This window comes from Alosa pseudoharengus, unplaced genomic scaffold (genome assembly GCF_046254945.1).
Source record: "Alosa pseudoharengus isolate Yale_2024_CS ecotype anadromous, Long Island Sound unplaced genomic scaffold, YU_APseudo_1.1 YU_APseudo_1.1_scf_26, whole genome shotgun sequence".
NCBI lineage: Eukaryota > Metazoa > Chordata > Actinopteri > Clupeiformes > Clupeidae > Alosa > Alosa pseudoharengus.
In genome coordinates, this window is record NW_027468701.1 from 1,543,611 (window position 1) to 1,562,325 (window position 18,715).

The 18,715-nt window shown below is 40.7% G+C and overlaps 1 protein-coding gene across 5 annotated transcripts in view; it reads left to right on the forward strand.

The window, feature by feature from the left end:
* The window catches only part of LOC143099263 (ornithine aminotransferase, mitochondrial), a 132,306-nt gene that overhangs the window by 55,817 nt on the left and 57,774 nt on the right, over positions 1–18,715 (forward strand). The window lies entirely within an intron of this gene.

Consider the following 18,715-nt stretch of genomic DNA (forward strand, 5'->3'; position numbering starts at 1 on the left):
TCGTCCTATGCATAGCACTGAAACTGCTCTTATCAGGATAACCAATGATCTACTAATGGCAGCTGATTCTGGTGAGCACTCTGTTTTGGTGTTGCTGGATCTCACCGCTGCTTTTGATACCATTGATCATGCTATTTTATTAATTAGAAGACTAAGAGAATGGGTTGGCATAACGGGTCCTGCTTTGGACTGGTTCATATCCTATTTGTCCAACAGGACATTTTTTGTTTCAATAGATAATTGTACTTCCTCTACCTCAGCTATTACTTGCGGTGTTCCCCAAGGTTCAATTTTAGGACCAATATTGTTTTCCCTGTATATGTTACCTCTAGGCCACATAATTCGCCGCCATAACATATAATTTCACTGTTATGCTGATGACACACAGCTGTACCTCTCAATCAAACCAAACATTCTTAACAAGCTAACTGTACTGCAGGATTGCATAGCTGATGTGAAAGACTGGATGTCTCAGAATTTCCTACAGCTTAACTCTGACAAAACAGAAGTCCTTTTCATTGGCCCTGACAAAGTCTATAATCAAGCTAAGACTTTTCTTGGAAATTTAGCCTCAAATAACAAGACTACTTCTAGAAACTTTTTTATTTGATACAGATTTAAAATTTGACCAACATGTAAAACTCCTTGTGCAGTCCTGTTATTATCAACTGAGAAACATTTCCAAAATCAGATCAATGCTTTCTTTAAAGGACACAGAGAGAATTATACATGCATTTGTCTCATCTAGACTTGATTACTGCAACGCCTTATTCACCTGTTTAAATCGTCATTCCATCTCTCGTTTACAAACTGTTCAGAATTCAGCAGCCAGACTTCTGACAAAGTCTAAATTTAGGGAACACATCACCCCAGTTCTGGCCAATCTTCACTGGTTGCCAGTGAGTTTTAGGATTGATTTTAAAATCCTCCTTATTACCTATAAAGCATTACATGGTTTGGCACCTGACTATTTAACAGATTTATTAACCCCCTACTGTCCAGCTCGGCCCCTCAGATCCTCCAGCCTGGGACTTTTAGTTGTTCCAGAAAGTAAACTGTCAACTAGGGGTGACCGATCATTTGCAGTTAGAGCACCCAAGCTTTGGAACAGCCTCCCTTATAACATCAAATCTGCACCATCTGTGGCTGTTTTCAAATCTAGTCTAAAGACCCACTTATATAAAATTGCTTTCCTTAAATAGTGAATCATTCACTCATGTATCTGCTAATTTATTATCATTATTATAATTTCTGTTTGTTTATTTTGTCTTGGGTACTATACTGTATACCTTTTCTATTTTCTTTTTTATATATATTTAGTTAAGTTTGTGTTTGTAGTTTGGTAGTTTACTATTTTATCATTTTTATTATTATTATTATTACTATTATTATTATTATTTTTATTGTTATCATTACTATTGTTTTGTTTTTTGCTTTGTTTTGTTTGTTTGTCTGTAGAGCGCTTTGTGCTTGAAAAGTGCTATATAAATACATTTTATTATTATTATTATTTCTATGAATGGAAGAAGTTCAAGAACCCAAGACGTTTGACGTCTTGAGTTAATGCATTAAACATTGTTTGCTGGTAACCCGCCACAAATAGCCTACAGATTCTTGCGTGTGTACATTCTCTATTCTCTCCAAAATGTGCCCGTTCTATAGGCTGGCCAAGTGCGTAATTCTGCGGCATAAAGCAGATGTATTTGTTTATTGTACAGAAAAATAAAAATAACCTGTCAAGCAGTCAATTGACTACATTGCAGTCAACAAGTAGCCTGGGTGTTCCCATGCTGCCTTGCGCGCGATTTGATTCACGCTGCTAAGGCAGCCTGGAGACCATGGAGCAAATTTTCGCCTGAGATAGGAGACCAATCACAGAACAAGGGGGAAAGCAAGACGATGATGAGCTATGCACAGACGCAAATGATAGACATCCGTGGCACCCAATAAACGGATCTGGGCATTTTTTTCAAATACGAGAAAATTAACTTTTGGTTCCCAGACCACGTCTCATTGAGAAGTGGTGGCGCTAGCCAGGCTAGTCAACAAGTAGGGCAAATTAATAATAAAAACGTGGGTCATAGTTGTCTAAGCCTCTGCTGTGAGGCCAAACCCATGAACAGAGACGCATTGATATCTGCAATGGAGTTTTTTTTGGCGAAACAAACTCACAGCCGAAAGTTGCAATAAATACATAGACCATCTGGACAAAGTCATCAACAGAGTCATAGCACTGAAGGGAGAGGCAACTGGCATGTGATCTCCCCACGGGCCAATGGATGTACAAGTTTTCTCCTGTGCCTACGATATTTAATCCAGTGTTTTGTCAAGTTGCAAAATGCTATTCGTTTTAACGAATTTTTATGATGGTATGAAGTACTTTTTGTATAGGCTACTATCTTAATTGGTTTATACTCAATACTTGACCAATGGCTATTGCATCTGTCTATTGAAAGTGAGAATGTGGCAAGTGATCTACTGTATAGGCTTCATAAAATAAAATAAACAGATTGCTAATGGCCTACAAGCTGATCTTGGGTGCGTTTCCCGTACAACTAGGGAGGTTAGCTTTTTACTAACACGATGCATCGTTCAACTAACCAATGTAAGTTACGACTGTTTCCCAAAACTGTCATACTTACATAGTACTTTGTAAGTTTGGACCATGATAGTTTCCAAGGTTCAGTAGTCTGGACTAAGGTGGTTAATGACGTTTAGTAGCACGTGAACGGGCACACCTGCACATAATTCTGTGGCGCATTGCGTTAAGGCCGGCTGATGACAGCCGCCGTTGCGCAGCAGTTATCAGTCCCCTGTCCAAGAGTTTGAATCTGGGTTAAGATTTTGACAACAATATTCACATCGTTGTTTACCTAAGTTTATCTTTTGTGCTGATCATATTATCACAATCAGAATCCGCCTTCTTGGCCTGGTTTGCGTAAACTAACAAGGAACCCCCCCCCCCCTTCTCCATGAAAATCAAAGGCTACATATTCTCAACTGACTCGTCAAAAATGGCGCACCTTATTATTATCTGCAGGTGTGTGACTTTGACTTATGTGCACGTGGCTGCAAATTGACTTTTAATTTATGTATTTTCTGCCTTGGGCATTTTAAAATATGGATGTATGGTGGTTAGAAGTGTAAATATCAATTAGAAACCTAAATATATTTAGAATTATTAATTTGCAAACAAATAACTGGCGTCAGTGACATCTTTGACATGAAGAAACCCAGGAACTATGCTTCTACTAGCATTCTACCACAGGTCGAGAGGTGTAGTTGTAACTACACAACTTTACGATAGGGGTTGCGAATGTTCGTTGCTACTGTGGTTTTGGGAAACACTAACGTAGTGTAACGATGCATTGGACTATGTTCCACCACCATAGTTCAAACTATCGTTTGGGAAACAGTTTTGTCGTACTTTTTTTTGTCGTTGCTAACGTAGTTAGCTTTTAGGAAACGCACCCCTGGGGGGTATTCCAAGTACGTGGTTTAGTGACAAACCTGGGTTAGTTAACTCAGAGTAGGTGGTAAACCTCCTAATAGAAGAACTGTATGGCTTCATTCTCCTAACAAAACAATACCATAGGGCTCTTGTTGTAGGAGGTTTACCACTTACTCTGAGTTAACTTACCCAGGTTTGTCACTGAACCACGTACTTGGAATACCCCCCTGATGTCTGATGTGTGATCAGTGGAATATGGGGAGGAAAGTGGCAGTGTTTTTTTTGCGCGTCTGCAGAAATCAGCCAAATATGAATGTAATTCTGCGGCATTGTTGGGCAGTCGTGGCCCACTGGTTAGCACTCTGGACTTGTAACCGGAGGGTTGCCGGTTCGAGCCCCTACCAGTGGGCCGCGGCTGAAGTGCCCTTGAGCAAGGCACCTAACCCCTCACTGCTCCCCGAGCGCCGCCGTTGTAGCAGGCAGCTCATTGCACCGGGATTAGTGTGTGCTTCACCTCACTGTGTGTTCACTGTGTGCTGTTTGTGTTTCACTAATTCACCGATTGGGTTAAATGCAGAGACCAAATTTCCCTCACGGGATCAAAAAAGTATATATACTTATACTATACTTATAAAGCAGATGTATTTGTTTATTGTACAAAAAAATAAAAATGACATGTCAAGCAGTCAATTGACTACATTGCAGTAGGGCAAATTAATTTACGAAACCAAAACGTGGGTCATAGTTGTCTAAGCCTCTATAGCGTAGCCTGTTAAAAACGTCGCTAGATAGTATTATAGTGGACATCGCTTTCAAATGGCCACTTCAGTCGCGCATTACGAGGCGTGAAGCTGCGTGAAGCTTTAGTACCACTTTTAGCCACTGTGCGTCACTCTGCCACTGTACATCGCTCTGTCAGTAGCCTGACTCCCGCCCCTTCTGAAAAAGCAGGAGGCTACCAAACATAATTGTTACCGAGAGGAATCCCAGCCTACGAATTCAATAACAAAATAAATCATGCATAATTAAACATTACCTCGATTAAGGCTACTTGGGTATGGCTTAAGGCTTGACTACATGGTGGTAGCGAAAATCGAAATCTGCTATGTTATTGTCAGTGTTGGGGGCAATGCAACTACGCAAATCAAAACAGTGTCTTAATTTGCCCTAATTCTTGACTGCAATGTAGTCAATTGACTGCTTGACATGTCATTTCTATTTTTCTGTACAATAAACAAATACATCTGCTTTATGCCGCAGAATTACATTCATATTTGGCTGACTGCAGACGCGCCACTTCCCTCCCGATATTCCAAGATTAAGATAGTAGCCTATACAAAAAGCATACTATCATAAAAATTAGTTAAAACGAATAGCTATTTGCAATTTGACAAAACACTGGTCCTCATTTTGCGAATGCGAGGACGATATGAGTCTGTTGCATTTAGTTAGATGTCCGAGTCACGCATGTTTGAAAACCACTGGCTCGTAATCACAATAATTTAACGCACAACAGTTGGATAGCCTACTTCATCATGTCCCCATGCCTACATTTTTGTGAGTAGCATAGAGATCGTTAAAAACAATAAAGTAGCCTATGTCTCTCCGTATTTGACTCCGTATAACTGGCATATTTTATGGCATTTTGTCATGTAAATTCGTTGCAAAATCTAGAGAAATGTGTCAGGTGGTCAGCGGGGGACAATTGAGACACACATTGGATTGTGTTATTACTTGAACATTCCACACATATCCACAGCTGTGGTAGGCCTATCAGGGGCAGGAGGATTACTGTTAGCGCAGGCTTTATATAAAATTCTTCAACAGAAGGCCTCGAATGCAGGCTTGCCCTGTGGTTTGCGCAGCCTACAGTAAATAACAGACCCGCCACAATGTTCGGTAGGCCTATGATGCTTTTTTACGAGCAAGATGTTTTTGGTGCCCTACGCACACTGCATGTTCTTAAATAACAATGATCATCAGTAATATCGACCATTAATTTGTGTAAATGGGCAAGCGTGACCACCTTGATTGGCTGATGATTGTAACGCGGGCATGATTCCAAACACCTCCCTTACGATGATGAGTGACAGGTGACAGGTCTCAGAATGCGTGCGCTACACAAGGACGGAAGATGATGAATAACTGGGGCCGTAGGCTTTTATCTTACCACTAGGAGTAGGCTACTCCTAAATCGCACTAAAAGATTTTAGTTTGGAGTTTTCTCTTAAAAGTTATTCACAAAGCCTTTCAGACAACTCCTAAACTAGGAGTGAGTCTTCGTTGCTATAGATAAGGTCATTACTCATGCACGAGCTTGACTGAAGTGACCACCTTGATTGGCTGACGATTGTAACGCAGGAATGATTCCAAACACCTCCCTTCCGATGATGAGTGACAGGTGACAGGTCAGAGAATGCGTGCGCTACACAAGTAGTGAGACGGACGGAAGATGATTAATAACTGAATAAAAAGGCCTAGCCTAAATGAATAAAGAGTAAGGCAAAACAAAGCCTAGTAGCCTAATGAAACATAGGCCTATGGATTGATGCAGTACCTTTGCAACATTATTAAATCTGTCACCATATGCATAGGCTACATTTGCAAAGAGGATAACATTTTAATTTGATTCACAATGAAATGTTACATTTAATTTACATGTTAACAATGAGTAGTTTTGCTTGTTGTTGGGGCGTTATTGCATTCCTTTTATGAATGCAAAATTGTTCTCTCGCGATTGGAAGCTCCTGTTGCCGCATAGCGCATTTCAAAACATTGCAACGTAAAATGCCACAAAAAGCCGTTTATGAATAGGTCTTAGTGAGTTAGGAGTCCTCTCGACTTCTTTTAAGCTGTCCCAGACTTAGGTGCTACTTTTAGGTCTAAAATGCTTCGTGAATTACTTTTTGTGAAAAAAATTAGGAGTCCTAAAGTTAGGAGTGACACGCCCATTATTTTTAGGAGTTGCTCCTAAATTCGCCAGTTAGGAGCTACTTTTAGCCTTAAAATTCTTTGTGAATACGGCCCCTGAATAAAAAGGCCTAGCCTAAATGAATCAAGAATAAGGCAGAACAAATAGCCTAGTAGCCTAATGAAACATACGGATTGATGTAGTATCTTTGTAACATTATTAAATTATTCTGTTACTATGCCTACGTTTGCAAAAGAGAACATTTTAATTTGATTCACAATAATGTTACATTTAATTTACATTTTGACAATGATTAGCCTAGTTTTGGTTGTTGTTGGTAGCTTATTGCATATTAGTTAAGCTTCCTCACGATTGGAAGCTCCTGTAGCTTCATAGGATTTCAAAACACGGCAAAATGCTGCAGGTTTGTGAATAGGTCTGTGAGTTCTTTTAAGCTGTCAGAGGTGGGAAGGTGTGATTTGTTGGGGGCAGGGCCACAAATGTCTGATGGCCCCCCTTCCCCCCCAGCCAACGTGAATCGGGTGGTCAGTTAATAGGCTAAAGATTTTTCCTGCCATCTAAGGCACGAGCGCATCTGTGAGGCCAAGCATCACCATGTAGCTCGTTTGTTTACAACAACATTCCATTTAATTAAACCGCTTTATAGGCTATGCCGAAATAGTTTTCAACATTTTGAATATCAGTGTCGGGTGAATTGAAATGTTCTCAAAGTAGCCTTATGGCTGAAAGTTGTTGACAACACAGACACCGCTTCTCTCGCGTCAGTCACTGACATGAACGAAACACAGAACCCACTTCTCTCACGGCAGTCACTGACAGTAGCCTAGAATAAATGCATGGGGAAAAACACTTCCCCATGACAAAGACATCGTAAAACACTGAAAGTTAATATTTTGTCACTAGCAACATATCGGAACTCCGTATTACCGTCGGTCCCGTATTTCCACCGTCTTGCGTGTCACTTAATATCCATTTTTATACAAACCAAGACAGCGGACTCCTGAAGAGACGCAACCACCCACACCATAGGTGTATCTAAATTAGCTATGTACCAAAAATGACATTTTACCGTGACTCAAAGAGCTGTAAACAGTGTTGTAAGGCTGCGTGTACACAACCGCTTGGAGCTCCAGTGGAATTTTAATTTCACGACTAGAATTCTCGGTCTAACTGTCCATGTGCCGTTGAAACGGTGTAAATAGGCGACCCATCAGGCCAGCACTATAACTCTGAGCGTAGTAAACAAAATAGGATATTCCAGGCAGTAAATGCTCCCGTTAAGAACCAAACCAGATTTTGTTCAAATCTACACACCTATGGCTACTGAAAAATTTAAGGTTAATTTAGCAAATGTTATTTTGAAGTGTTAAAAAACATCGTTGTTTTAGAATTTCTGAACGAAAGTGGTGATAATTGGGGGTGTTACGATACATCTGTCCTTTGTCAAATGTGTTATGTTCCAAGTAGCCTATGTGTAATTCTGCTGCAAGAAGTTGTATGTTTATGACATTCAAGCAAGGAAAATGATGATTTGAAGACATCTGTTTCGTTGGAAGGGCAAAGGGTAGCAACAGGGCAACACAGAGACAGGCCCGATGGCAGGGTTGTTATGAGAGTATTAAAATATGGGATAGCCTATTCTACGGCAAGACAGTAGGGCTGTCACTTTACGTTCGAAAATCGATTGCACAATCGATTGGACCAAACAACACAAGTTTCGAAAACTAAAATAGGGAATCGATTTTAACCAAATATGTACACTATTAATTTTAAACGAATTAAACAAATAAAAAGGATAGATGTAACAAAATTCACAAACAAGAATATAAGAATATAAAAGAATTCCGAAGTGCAGTAAGCATTGCGAAAGCTAAAAAGAAAATTCCCACCTATTTTACGCACCGGAAACAGCTGTTTTAATCAGCTGCTGTGCTGCTCGTGTTTTGCCAAAAAATGGAGGACAACGCGATCAACCTGTGCGACATGAGAGGGACGAGTGATAGGCCCTAATAACTTGAGGAGTTCGATGTGGAATTACTTCGGATTTTTGGTATATCAAACTAAGGAGAAGAACAAAGCGGTAGGCTATGCAAACTGTGCAATCGAGTTCTATGTAGGCGAAATTTCTAATCGTAAACACAGACACGTTGTTGAAGACTGCAATAATGTTTGTCACTGATGTAATGGTAGTCCACTCGGCTTATTGTTTTTCGAGAATGTTGCACTCCTGTTTGTCATTGTGCGCGAAACTTCACGCCAATAAATCATCAGAAATATTGCTGGCTTGCGTCTACAAGCGCCCTCTTTACGTTAATGCCTGTTAGTTGTTTGTGGATTGGCCTATATTTGGCGTCTTTAGACATGAAAAATCGATTTTACAATCGATTCAATGAACACTTATGTCTCAAAAATCGAACACGATTTTTTCACAAAAGTGACAGCCCTACAAGACAGCGGGGGAAAGTTAAAATACGTGATAAACACGGAAAAGTTGGCATGCATTGTTTCGGTCCCCATGCACAGGGATTATTTGTCATATTATTAATCACATATGATTATTTGTGAAATTGTGCAAACAGGCGCAACACATTTGAAAAGGAAGGACTGGTAGCATGCAAGCTCACGAAAGATTGATTTAAGAACGTTATCACAGTGTGTGGCGCAAAGCAGCGCGGGCGGAAGACATGCGACATGGCAAGGGGAGGGTCATGTCTTTTTTTAACAATTCTGTCGGAGGGTCATTGAACAATTTCTAGCAGGCAAACTGAAGCACTCAAAATTCCTCCGGTGGCCCCTTCAATAAACAACGAACAGTCCCTAGATTGCTGCTGGGCTATAGCCTACTATATGTCTTGGTTCATGTCTGTTAACAACTCTTTGCCGTCAAACGCGTAGCCTATCTCACGGTTGCATCCATTACAAACAAACATGCAATGTGAACGTCTGGGATTGGGAAGAGCACTAAATGCTCTACTGAATAAGCACGAAGTCAAACCTTTAAATGAAAAACACTCTTTAATAATCAAAACAAATAAATGAAGTAAACTTGTGACCATCAAAAATCGTTTATCGCCTGTAACTCCATGATAACAGGACGTAACAGGAAGGCATTTGGCTGAGCAAATGAAAAAAAAATATGCTCTATATTTTGTCCAAATGATGTCTGTCTATCATCGTTGCACTCGGAGAAAACCAGAATGTTTAATTTGTCCTGCGTTTCTTCTACGGCTGCAAACGGGATTCACTCGCAGTTAACCAAATATTTCTTTATTAGGGCAGGGCAGGCATATTTCTGGCTATTAAATTATTTCTAAACCAGTCTGCTTAAGTCTGTAGTGAAGTCTGTGTAGGGTTTTCCAGGCTCCATTTCTTTTTACGAGACACCCTACTCACTTGAGCCATCTACCGGTTGTTTGGGTTGTTGCAGCGTCTCACTGGGAAAATACAAATTAGAGTCGCGTGATACCGCGTGATCCCACGCGCGGACCGCGAGTGAAGCTGGCCAAGTCGAAGCACTGCCCACTGTAAATCGCCAACAACATTGTTTTCTGCAGAAGCCTACCCAAGGCTACAGATTAATTTTGAACAGTTATTTCGTTACCACCGTGTAGTCAAGCCTTAAGCCATACCCAAGTAGCCTAAATCGAGGTAATGTTTAATTATGCATGATTTATTTTGTTATTGAATTCGTAGGCTGGGATTCCTCTCGGCAACAATTATGTTTTTACAGAAGGGGCTGCAGGCAGGCTACTGACAGAGCGATGTACAGTGGCAGAACGACGCAATGTGGCTGAAAGTGGTACTAAAGTTTCACGCAGCTTCACGTAGCGTAATGCGCGACTGAAGTGGCCATTTGAAAGCAACGCCCACTGTAGGCCTGGGGTGGTAACCACATTACCGTCATACCCAGTGTTGGGCAAGTTACTTTTAAAAAGTAATTAGTTACAGTTACTAGTTACTACTCTCCAAAAGTAACTAAAATACTTACTCAGTTACAAATTATAAAAGTAACTAGTTACTTCAGAAAGTAAGTAATGCGTTACTTTCAAGTACATTTTTAAAAGCTCAAATGTGACCCCACCCTCACCCCTCTTTAATGGAACTTAAAATACATATGCATGTTCAATACAAATCTGAATATTATAATGTAATGGACACTTAATACAATACATTATTAACAGAAACAATATACACAAATCTAAACTATGTTAATGTTTCTGTGGGACAAAGTGAGACTAGCTTCCAGTCAAATGCCATGTATGTACAGTGGCCTACCCTCCAGAATTATTGGCACCTCTGCTAAAGTTCACTAAAAAGAGGAATATAAAATCATCTTTTGGAAATTTATCTTAGAGATTAGCATGGTTTTATTTCAGTTAGCCTATTAACTGGTTTGATGCTCATTGAGCTCAATGCAAATCAAACCAGCTAATAGGCTAACTGAAATAAAACCATGCCGATCTCTAGGTATGATGAAGGGTATGTGATGATGTGGGGCTATTTTAATTCCAAAGGCCAAGGGAACTTTATCAGGATGCATAGTATCCTGGATCCATGAAATAACTGGCCTTTAAAAATAAACATCTGCCTGCCTCTATTAGAATTTAACATCAGGGTGCCAATACTTATGACTAGTGCTGTCAAACGATTAAATTTTTTAATCACAATTAATCGCTGAATTCCTATAGTTAATCACGATTAATCACATATTTTATCATATAATTAAAATTCTATTATTTTGCATATCTGAACTTTCCAGGAGTCCATATTAACAATAAAGCAATTAATGTGTATCTTGATTGGGATTCAAATGAAAGCAAAGCAAGTTACTTTATTAACTGAACTTTAAGACGGTAGGTCTATTTGATTATTTCAAATCAAATTTCAAAAGATGTGCAGCAGACCTGAGGCAACACAATGTATTCTTCAGAAATATAGCTGATATAAACTGAAATAAATCCTACCGCAGAAGTGCATGCACAAAATGTAGGTCTACACACATTATAACGGGCATAACAAACAGAAAATATTATATTCATACTATATTCATTATCTTTGAGATCAGTTGAAAATAAGGAACTTTTCAACATGAGTGCATTGCCATTTTATAGGCCTACAGTCTATGGTGCACTGTCACTTGCCACACACATCAACGCCGAAGTTTTTAAACACTGGATGAACAATGGATTTTATGAAGCAGCGTCGACCAAATATAACTGAATCGTGATTTACACGGCGGCAAAGTGCGATGCTGGTGTGCGGAGTTGTATTGAAAAGAATGGAATCTAATGTAAATTAATGTCGAAACCAGAGTGCATCGCAAATAGTAGCAGCCAAAGAGGAATGTTGATAACAGAACAAGTGACGGTGAAAAAATCTTTGACGGCACACAACTAATGCGTCAGCCTAGGCTACTACTCTTTGGCCGGCTCGTAAGCCCAACCAAGAGTGTGCAACATGCCTTTACGTAGCCTACTAACGGCGCATCATCATAAAGATACATTTAATCTGCATCACGCCCCATTTTAGCTGAAAACATGTTCACATTATATCATTGATTCCAATGGGAAAGTAATCACACGTTGACGTTACATCTAGTTATTAATTCACAGGACATTCAATCGTTTTACTAACACGGCAGTTATGAAGAATTAAGTAACTTACTCATGTCGAAACTATGTACATTACCAACCTAATTCGTTTGCAGTGCCCCATGTTTTGTACAAATGTTGCTACACTTACCATATTATCCCATGCAAAACAGTTAGCTTGCTAGCTAGCTAACTGTGGAATAGTCAACTGTAACATAGCCAATTATCTCACCTAGTTGTGGAAAATAGGCTACGTTCATATTACATGTGATAGAATGCAGTGTTTCCTCTAGGATTTTTTTAAGCAGTGGGGGCAGGCCCGTCCGAACCCCCCCCCACCGTCCCCCTGTCCCACGGAACTGACAACTGCCACTTCACTGCAACACAAGCAATAGAGTCCCGAAGCCATGACGTAGCGTTGCCAAGGCAGCAATTTCACTGGATCTAAACAAATCAATCTAACCATAGTAATCGCCATAGCGGTGGCTTTCTTAATCTATTTCAATAATTTGACAATGTTTCTAAAACGTTAGTATATTTTTTTACACTGTAGGAATCACATACTACAACATATATTCATACCAACACGATCAAATTCGTGACTACAGGTTTTATTTTAGCATGGGTTTCCCCCGTAAAAGAGACCTGCATGTAACTTCACAGCATGCGGTTAAAATCCTTAAATTCACGGACGTGTTTTGGCTTTATTTTTCGTCGCTCTTAACAGCCGCCAGTCTTTGAGAAGACGTGAAATATCCACTGGAATTTTGTTTCTTACTATTACACCTGCCAGGGAATCCGTGTTATGTGGCTAAGCTGCTGCCTAGCAGGTAAAACGTTTAAATGGCTATATTTATTTTTATTAGCTAGAAATGATGCCACATGTCTACATTCAATGCTATTTATGCCACTTCGAAAGTTTGTTTAGATCCAGTGATTCTGTTGTCATGGAAACGCTACGTCACACTTCGGGACTCTATTATATGTATTCACCTCTATTCACACACAATGAGGCATTATTTTCAGTTGTGATTGAGCTGTATATTTGGAGAATCTACAACAGGTCTGCACAATGAATTTTGAAAGGCAACTGCGACTATTGTACGTCTGCCCCATTTCTGATACCGTGGGGGAAGAAAATTAAACCGTGGGGGGCCGCCACTACCAAATCAACACAGAGGAAACACTGGAATGAATGTGTGACTTATGTTTAGTTGATGACATGTAAAGTAAAGCTTGCTGAACTTAATTATAGTCAGCCACGGGCAGTTTGACTGTGCCTATCGATACATTTGTGACTCTCACTCCTGTTAGTAAACTGGAAAGAGCAAAACATAGGAACATGGTCACATTAATCCCATAAACACACAGATAACTCTTACACCAACCTTATTTTGTGCCTTTCAAGATTTAGTAAGTATACTATAAGCCCTTTTCGCTCCCCACTTTGATGCAGCATAGGTTTCCATTAAATCAGTCAACTTTCCCCTAAAAGGGGACGTGTACGTGCAGCACATACAACGTTCCATTCCATTCGTCGGTGCGTATTGTTTAGTTTCTGGTCTAGCGAGATCTGGTGTGGTGTTGTAGTTGTTCTAACGTTACTAGTTGTTGCAACAGCATGTGAAAAAACGACAAAGTTTGTTACACCAAAAAGAACGTTAATCTCGCGATAAAAAAATTAGGTTTACGTTAACGCCGTTAATAACGCATTTAACTGACAGCACTACTTATGACCCTAGTAAGTAAGTATATATACTCTTTTGATCCTGTGAGGGGAATTTGGTCTCTGCATTTATCCCAATCTGTGAATTAGTGAAACACACACAGCACACAGTGTACACACAATAAGGTGAAGCACACACTAACACAGCAGTGAGCTGCCTGCATCAACAGTGGCGTTCTGGGAGCAGTGAGGGGTTAGTTGCCTTGCTCAAGGGCACTTCAGCCGTGCCTACTGGTCGGGGTTCGAACCGGCAACCCTCCGGTTACAGGTCCGAAGTGCTAACCAGTAGGCCACGGCTGCCCCATAAAACCCTGTATTTTAAGGAAGAACATTTATTTATTTATGATACATTATTCATTCACAAAGAAAATTGGTGTCCTTAAAGGTTGGATATTTCCTCATTTTTTTAATTAAGGCATTAAGATAAATTTCCAAAAGATGATTCCTCTTTTTAGTCAACTTTAGTAGAGGTGCCAGTAATACTGGAGAGTAGGCCTACTGTAGGCTAGATATTATGTTTATATTAGCCTGGTCCTTACCGCCTGTGACTACGTTTCTCTTCGTCATACAGTCTGGAACAAAGTACTAATAATCTGTCTCCGTAATGGGCGGATGCTTATTTTGAGGTTTAAAATCATTGGAGTTCCCTTAACCAATCAGCAATGTTTGGTAATGACTACCTACGTGTTATTTAAGCTGGAGCTTGCTCAGTTAAACTAACGGTTGTTTGGCATAAAACAACGCACCTTGAGCCATGCTCGGTGACTGGCTAACGTTACTGTCCACAAGCACGGTAGCCTCGCCTGGAGCCCAGCTCAGCCACAGGCTAGCCTCTGTCAAACACAAACACGGAGCGGTTTACCTTGAGCCCAGCTCGGTAACCGCTAGTCCCAGTCAAGCACAATCACAGCAGCCTTGCCTTGAGCTCCGCTCGGTAACCGGCTAGCTCACGTCAAGACACACCGCCTCGCCTTGAGCCCCGCTCGGTAGGGTAGCTAGTAGCTAACATTCCATTCCTTAAGTAGGCCTATGCCGCATTGATTTTGTTAAGGTAATACTGAGAGTAGGGGGGAAAATAACGAGCAGCAAATGTTTATTTGAAAACATGATAAGTAGTGATGCATGTAGTACACTTGTGCGTTTAGGTTTAGCCATCACCATCTGATAAATCAAACTTTTCCCAAAGCCAGTTGGAAGGAGAGTTATACGTCCTTGCCATTTATAAAAATTGACAAGACAAGCCTCTTGCTCCTGCTTTAATTGCGTGATGCCCTCGAGAGTTGCGACAACTTCGCGGATAGCTTCTAGCGTCTCTTCCTCCGTCGCCATTGTTGCTATGCTGTTGAACTACAAGCTTCGCTGGACTACAAGCAATTCGGCAGGCAAGTTCCGCGTCATCACTCAACTGTTCGCTGATTGGCGCGGTCGTACGCGAACAGCATGCTGTGGGTTGGGCCAGACTACGTGCGAGGCTGAAATCAAATTTTGGCTGGAAGTACATAGGATGGTAACACCAGGCTATGTTTATATAGTGGATCGATACAAATAACACTATAGATGTTTTGGAACTTCTAATATTTATTTACCCCTCAAGTAGGCCCTATATTGGGCGTCTATATAGTTTGCTAACGTCTACAGATACGGTAGGGCTACCCCTCCTCTGACCCTCTCCCTCCATTTTAGATGAACGGTCTATTTCTTCGAACGTACGCGCCGCTATCACGTCTAAATGGCAGCATATCCTCCACCACATACCTGGCTACCAGTTTGTTCAGTTCGGTCTGAGACAAAATGTGTGGTGGGGCCTTAAAATCAAGCTTCAGTTTTGCTTAAGTTTTGTGGCACTGTCTCCTCCTTCGGTGGCCTTGGCCACTTATTTCGTGTAAGCAACGTTGAAATACGTTTGAGTAAGTTTGAATTACTTGACACCGATGTGGATAGGCACTTTTGCCCAGGGCATAATGTACATTTCACAATTAGGCCTACATTCGTTCCTTTACTTTCTTGGAGGGAAAAGTCATGGCTATACTTCCATTTAGGGAAGGCTACTTTTGGATTAATTGGGCTCGCCATACCCGTGTCTCTCGTTGACTGACTCGCTTTTGCTGTCCGTTGTGTGTCCGACTATGCGTGCTTTCGAACACCCGCCCAACTCTACCTCTGATTGGCTTACCATGAGATTTTACTCCACCTCAGCCAATCGGCAGCATTTATGTGCTTGTCTCGTGCACTGCCCGCTAACTAACCAAGGAAAAAGTCTTTGCCTCTCTCCTCAGCGTCTGATGAAAAAAACAGCTTCAATTATAATAACGCGCCGGATTTTTTGGCGGTAACGACGTTATTATCACCACCAAAAAAAAAAAAAAAAAAACTTGAAACATTGGCTTGCACTTGTGTGCAGGGTTCTAAATTAACACCCGCCAACCCGCCAAATGCGGGTTAAAATTCATTTTGGCGGGTGTTAAGAAAAACTTACTAGCCAGTTTGGCTGGTGATGCATGGGGCATTACGTGCTCTCGGTCATATATCCCCCCTGGCAATAGGCCTACTTCCAACATTTCCCATGACCACTGTGCCGTAATGCTACGTGATACGCCCATTGACTGCGCACAGATTGGAGTGAAACCAGCGCGAGAGACTGAAACGAACGGAGCGTCTACCAGAAAACTCAAGGAATTAGAAGAACGAACGGAGCCAGAGCAGGGAGCATAGACTGAACGAGGAGGGAGTTAGCCAGTAAAGTAAAGTAAAAAGTACATAACACATGTACATAACACGTTACGAAATATTAACGCAATTAACGCATTGTGTTTACCTAGCCTATTTCCTTTGTGGGAGGCTGATGTCATGTAGCGGAGGCCGCAAAACCTGAAGCAGCTAGATCGTTTATTTTATTGTCTACAGCTGAAGATGGAGAGGAACGTGAGAAGCTTGTATAGGCGAAAATTATCAGTTTTAAAAAGTTGTCTGATCACCACACGCATCACGCACTGTACGTAGAGACAGAGGAGGGACCAATATTTAGCCAATAAATAGTAGGCCTAGCTGGACTGCAAACTGTTTTTTACTCTTGTTAGAGAAAGTATACAATGTAAACATGCACTAACAGCATGTTAAATAAAGATGATACTTTTCGGGTCCTCTATAAAGATCCAACTTGAACGTAGGCCCTATGCTACTGCATTTAATTGAGAACGCGTCTGAGCACACGTGAGCGGGAGAGAAAATGAGTAGCAGCTTCCAGCTGGCTTGTCATTGTTGATGATAATTGATATTTCCTTTTTATTAAGTTAAGATTAAACTAAATGCAGCGGTGGTTGGGACAGACTTATGGGGGTGAGAAGAGGAATGGAGCAGGGCATGAGGATATCGACAGAGAAATAGATATAGATAGTATATCCATGCCAACAATGTTAATAAAGATCAAATGCATTCAGTGACACTCATCTCATGAACTCATAATTCTCTTATTTTCACCGGAAACAAATTGGCTAGTAGAAATTCTGATTGGCTAGTAACTTTAGAAAGTTACCAGCCACATTGGCTGGTGATCAAAAAAGTTCATTTAGAACCCTGCTTTTGTGTATATGTTGGGATGTTATTGGGGGGGGTCATAACCAGTAGGCCTATTCAACATTTTTGAAACTTCAAACTTAGCCTATGATTAAAAGATGGAGCAAACCCGACCTTTGCAATTTTCCATGATGTATAATAACATTCCATTTGTGTTTATAGCCTTATCCTACGTTCAAGAGTAGCCTACGATCTGTTTGATGTTTTGTACTGTTGAATTAAATAGGCACACATGAAAGCATAACATACAGGTGTGTTATTGTTAGAACTAGAGGAAATTCTTGTTGATCGTCACATACAGCTGTAATATTTTTCAAAGACTACAGCACCGAAGTGCAAAATGCACCATGTCAAGAAACCATTTCTTTTATTAGATTTATAGGATCAGAAGAACTCCAATATGGCTTGTATTTCGTGCTTTTGGCAAAAGCCCCAGACAGCAGCCGAGTGGAAATCGGGATTCTTATTTGTAAAAGTTATTTGCTGCGCCGGTGCGTGCCCTGCCTCCAGTAACCTGGACTGTGTGATCGCAGCCCCTTACTTTCACAATCCGCTGCCCCTGCTCATCGTCGGCATGGCCAGTAATAACGTGGTATGAGATGCGTTGCGTATGAGGTACAGACAACTGAAGTTTTAGTCGGATCTTGCGGCCCTCTTTGAATAAGAGCGACGTCAACGCCGAGACTTTTCTGGATATGCCTAACGTTAGGATTACTATTTTTTTCCAATGGATGGAATTCAGCTGAACTGTGAGTGAATACGCACAATGGGCAGCAACCGCTCCACAAACTGGACAACAGCAGCCAAGACACTTTGTGTGAATCCCACGGAGGTACAGTCACCATCCTCTGCCCAGGCTACACCAGGAAATGGTTTGCTTAGCTTAGAGGCCAATGTTTTTTTAATTTGTCTGTAGGCCTATAGCAAACCATTTGGGTATGTGGAAGTGTTCTAAGCCTGACGTCGTCATACACAATTGTAGTCAGAATTTGAGTCCGATATTGGTCCATTGGGACATGATTATGGGGCGCAGTGGGGAAAAGTTGCATAGTTGCTCCACAACGGAACAAGTCCAGACTGAACTTCCTGACCTCAAATGTTGTGGGCGGAGCTATGTTCGGCTGGCACCCAGGCTACACTGCAAAAACTGCTTATCTGATATTTATCCAAGTGTCATTAATCTCATATCAAGATCAAAACCTCTAGTTGGTATTGTTTTCAGTTTAAAGAGACTTACCTAGCGTGTTCTCATAAAATTATTTTATTATTATTAAAATTATTAAACACTTGGTTAGATTTGATTATTTGCAGTGTACTATTATTCATACACTGAAAAGTGATATCTTACTAAGTGTTACAATCTTAGATATAACATGTAGTTAATATTGTTTTTAGTATTTAGTAGAAGGATACTTACTTTAAGCTTATTTGACTTAAAATAA